The sequence below is a fragment of the Rhipicephalus microplus genome, unplaced genomic scaffold (genome assembly GCF_043290135.1).
Source record: "Rhipicephalus microplus isolate Deutch F79 unplaced genomic scaffold, USDA_Rmic scaffold_1081, whole genome shotgun sequence".
NCBI classification, from domain to species: Eukaryota; Metazoa; Arthropoda; class Arachnida; order Ixodida; family Ixodidae; genus Rhipicephalus; species Rhipicephalus microplus.
In genome coordinates this window covers 7,501-12,375 of record NW_027465627.1, presented here as the reverse complement: position 1 = coordinate 12,375, position 4,875 = coordinate 7,501, and the positions used below count along the sequence as shown (strand labels likewise).

The 4,875-nt window shown below is 58.1% G+C and overlaps 2 non-coding genes across 2 annotated transcripts; both read left to right on the top strand.

The window, feature by feature from the left end:
• Nucleotides 1–526: 526 nt before the first annotated feature.
• LOC142796079 (small subunit ribosomal RNA) lies at nucleotides 527–2,341 on the top strand. The gene has a single exon (XR_012893530.1). It is a non-coding gene; the product is annotated as a small subunit ribosomal RNA (ribosomal RNA).
• Nucleotides 2,342–4,060: 1,719 nt separating this feature from the next.
• On the top strand, nucleotides 4,061–4,213 carry LOC142796078 (5.8S ribosomal RNA). Its single transcript, XR_012893529.1, has one exon. It is a non-coding gene; the product is annotated as a 5.8S ribosomal RNA (ribosomal RNA).
• The last annotated feature ends 662 nt before the right edge of the window (nucleotides 4,214–4,875 follow it).

Below are 4,875 nucleotides of genomic sequence, written 5' to 3'. Positions count from 1 at the left end.
ACGCGAAAGCGACCGGGTGTCTGATATGCGGCGGGCTTCGGCCTCGTCAAGCGTGTCCTCGGGTCTGCTCCAGGGGAATCCACGGCAGTCGTCTGCAGCCTCATCCGCTTGATGCGTTAGGGGCTGGTTGTCGGACGGTGCCGTTTTACCACGATATCGAGGTGTGTTCCGTGTCGTCCTCGGGCGATTCAGATGCGAAAGCGCCGAAGACGCGGGCGTGACCCGTCGTCTGGCGGCTTTGCAGTCTCGGCTCCGTTGCTAGTTCCGGCCGGTCCACCGACAGTGCAGCGGGCTTGGGCAACCCGCACGGCGCGACCGAGTCGATGCAACGAAAAAGAGCGAGCATGAACGTGCTTCTTGCCGCACGGCTCCCACTCGTCTTTCGGGAAGGTTGTGCCGTAGCGAGCTCGAACGCCGTCATCTCGGAGTGCAAAATAAGCGTGTTGGGGCGCCTGAAGGTGGCCTCCGCCGCACACAGACTGCGTCCGGCCCGCCGAGGGCGAGGACGGACGCGCAGTCGAACAATTACCTGGTTGATCCTGCCAGTAATCATATGCTTGTCTCAAAGATTAAGCCATGCATGTCTAAGTACATGCCGAAATAAGGCGAAACCGCGAATGGCTCATTAAATCAGTTATGGTTCCTTAGATCGTTTCTTCCTACTTGGATAACTGTGGCAATTCTAGAGCTAATACATGCAGTGAGCCTGGAGCCCTTTGGGTAACGGGTGCTTTTATTAGACCAAGATCGATCGGGTTTCGGCCCGTATTGTGTGGTGACTCTGGATAACTTTGTGCTGATCGCATGGCCACGAGCCGGCGACGTTTCTTTCAAGTGTCTGCCTTATCAACTTTCGATGGTAGGTTACTTGCTTACCATGGTTGTTACGGGTAACGGAGAATCAGGGTTCGATTCCGGAGAGGGAGCCTGAGAAACGGCTACCACATCCAAGGAAGGCAGCAGGCGCGCAAATTACCCACTCCCGGCACGGGGAGGTAGTGACGAAAAATAACAATACGGGACTCTTTTGAGGCCCCGTAATTGAAATGAGTACACTCTAAATCCTTTAACGAGGATCAATTGGAGGGCAAGTCTGGTGCCAGCAGCCGCGGTAATTCCAGCTCCAATAGCGTATACTAAAGCTGCTGCGGTTAAAAAGCTCGTAGTTGGATCTCAGTTCCAGACGAGTAGTGCATCTACCCGATGCGACGGCTCGGACTGAACATCATGCCGGTTCTTTCTTGGTGCACTTCATTGTGTGCCTCGAGATGGCCGGTGCTTTTACTTTGAAAAAATTAGAGTGCTCAACGCAGGCGAGTCGCCTGAATAAACTTGCATGGAATAATAGAACAAGACCTCGTTTCTGTTCTGTTGGTTTTTGGAATACGAGGTAATGATTAAGAGGGACGGACGGGGGCATTCGTATTGCGGCGCTAGAGGTGAAATTCTTGGACCGTCGCAAGACGAACTACTGCGAAAGCATTTGCCAAGAATGTTTTCATTGATCAAGAACGAAAGTCAGAGGTTCGAAGGCGATCAGATACCGCCCTAGTTCTGACCATAAACGATGCCAACCAGCGATCCGCCTGAGTTACTCAAATGACTCGGCGGGCAGCTTCCGGGAAACCAAAGTATTTGGGTTCCGGGGGAAGTATGGTTGCAAAGCTGAAACTTAAAGGAATTGACGGAAGGGCACCACCAGGAGTGGAGCCTGCGGCTTAATTTGACTCAACACGGGAAAACTTACCCGGCCCGGACACTGGGAGGATTGACAGATTGAGAGCTCTTTCTTGATTCGGTGGATGGTGGTGCATGGCCGTTCTTAGTTGGTGGAGCGATTTGTCTGGTTAATTCCGATAACGAACGAGACTCTAGCCTATTAAATAGGTGCGGGGTTCCCAGCACCTTACAACCTTCTTAGAGGGACAAGCGGCTCCTAGCCGCACGAAACAGAGCAATAACAGGTCTGTGATGCCCTTAGATGTCCGGGGCCGCACGCGCGCTACACTGAAGGAAGCAGCGTGTCTTTATCCCTGTCTGAAAAGACTGGGTAACCCGTGGAACTTCTTTCGTGATTGGGATAGGGGCTTGCAATTGTTCCCCTTGAACGAGGAATTCCCAGTAAGCGCGAGTCATAAGCTCGCGTTGATTACGTCCCTGCCCTTTGTACACACCGCCCGTCGCTACTACCGATTGAATGATTTAGTGAGGTCTTCGGACCGATGTCCGGCGCGGCCTTTCGGTTGCGCCGGTCTGTTGGAAAGATGACCAAACTTGATCATTTAGAGGAAGTAAAAGTCGTAACAAGGTTTCCGTAGGTGAACCTGCGGAAGGATCATTAACGGATTGTGAAGGGTGAGCGCCTCAGCTGCGTCTGCGCCCGACACTTTCTGCCGCTGACCCCGTTTGGACGCGGGGTCGGCTTTTCCCCACGGGGCTGCCTGAATGTGGAGCGGCACCCCGTGACAAATTGTTGCGCCCAGCGGACGCCAACACCGCGACCTTGGACGGTCGGCCAGGTGGCGGACGCGGGTACAAACGGCGCAACGCACTCATAGGTCGGCTTTCGACCCGCCACTGCACCGTGGCTCGAAGCGCTCGAAATGCGCGACCCGACCGCTGCGGGACCGCCTAGTACTGTAAACAGGAGCGGCGGAGCGCGAACGGCGAGTCGTGGTTACGTCGGTAGAAGGCGAGGCTGCGCGTTCCCGAAACGCCAGCCGAGTGCCCTCCCGACCGTTCGAGCGTGCAAGAACGAGACCCGACAATCGCGCGGCGACTGCCAAGTACGAGAGGAACGGCACAAGCGTCGGCGGTCGGTCAAGGAACTGGCGATGTGACGGGTCCGCTGTGCACCAGTGCATACCGTCCCGCCGTCCGCGGCAAGCGCCTCCGCGTCCTCGGGTGACGGAGGCTGCCGGTCGGTTCTTGCAGGCGAGGGATCTCGCTGGCACCGGTTCGCGTTGACGCGCGGCCGGTCATGGCACGGCGATGCGACGGCCGAGGTGCGCAGTACTCGATGGAGGAACCGCACGCTCCGATGACCGTCCCGCCCTCCGCGGCGTATGCGTACCGACCGTAATGGTTGCAGCAGCGCCGGCCGGCTTTTGAATTCGCCACACGAAACACGGTGCGAGATCGCGGTTAGGGGAGCGTCGACGTTGCCAGGCGTTTTGCTTGCTGCCGAGGGAAAGGCGGCACGGCCACGTCGCGCTCGTCGCGATTAGCGGGTCTGCGCGCTTTGGGAAGGTGCCGCAACGACTTGCCGAAAGAGGAAGCACGGAAGAACGAGGGACTTGGACGTCCCGACAATTGAACGCACTTGCGGCCAGGCCCTTGCTGGCTTCGTTCTTCCGCCTCGAGTAGGCTCGTACGCGGCTCCGGCGCCGAAAGTGGTCCTTGGCACCGACTTCGGTGGACGTGGGAAGTGCCGCGCAAGTACGGCGCGCCTGGCTCCACCTGTTGGCTAAAGTAGGCAGCCGGATCGGCATTTTGGTGTGCGGTGGCAAACCGTGGATGCGAAAAAAGCTTGTGCGATTTCGTGGAACAAAAAGCGGGGGTCCCCCTTTTTATGCGGAGGAGACCGACCCGCCCGCCGTGGTGAACCGCGACGCCACGGTAAAAACGGGAGAGGCTTGTCGATGGGACCGTGCATCCCGCGCTCCACGGAGGCCGGGAGGCGGCCGCCCGAGGAAATGTGTAGCCGTCGAGGCCCGCATCTGCGTGCACTCTTATCCAAATGGGTGTACCGCAGGCATTTTCTGGTTAGGCGGGCCAATGAGAGCGAGCACACAACGATACCTACGGGTCCGGCTTGGAGAACCGGCTTCGACGCCTCCCGAGTATTTATAGAGGGGTGGACCACGAAAGCACTCGCAAGTAGCGGAAGCGAAACGCCGTCCGAAACACACCGTTTGCTCGATTTGCGGCAGCCGAAAAAGGCGCGGCAGAGTTTTGGAGTCCAAGCGTGCGCTGAAAAGCGCCCTTCTTGGCCACTGTTTGGCCGAGTGCCAGAAACGTTTGGTTTTGACTGTACGGAATTGAACAAACACTTTTTCACGACTCTAAGCGGTGGATCACTCGGTTCTCGGGTCGATGAAGAACGCAGCCAGCTGCGAGACTTGGTGTGAATTGCAGGACACACTGAGCACTGATTCTTTGAACGCACATTGCGGCCTTGGGTCTTCCCTTGGCTTCGTCTGTCTGAGGGTCGGATCACATATCAAGAGAGCCTTCGGCGCACAAGGGAACGTGAGCCGTCGACTCGTTTTGACCGCGTCGGCAACACGGACAGCACGCTGAACACCTCACAGCGAGCGCCAACAGCGGCCACTCAAGGGCGAGACGGTGGCGACCGTCGTGCCAGAGCCCAACCGAAACGGGGGCGACCGACTGCATTGAGGATGTGGCACCTCGTTGAGACCGCCGCAGGACTTCGAGTCGGAAGGAAGCCTGCAGGGAAAGTGCGGTCGAGGTTGCGTACTCCTCTCTGCGACCGGGCGCGCAAGAGCTGCGAGAGCCACGGACGCGCAACTTTAACGCACGGTAAACACGAGGAGCGAAAGCCGGCCAGCAAAGCTTCTCCAGCCGTGCGCAAAGTGCGCGAGATCGCAGCCTTGCGTTGCGCTTGTTGCCCTCGAAGTAAGCAGGGTGTCCCGTAGACCGGGCGCTCGAACACGCTGCGGGGCCGTGCCTCCTCCAGGCTTTGCCGCGCGAACAGGGAACGTTCGCGCGCAAAGCGCAGGGAGGTGAGGAGGCTGCGCCCGACGTTTGCGGTTCGCTGCGTACGCGGTTGATGCGGAGAGCACGGCGCGACGACTTGCCGCGAAGCGGAAAAAGTCTCCCGCACGAGTTGGCGAAACGTTGGCGAAGCTT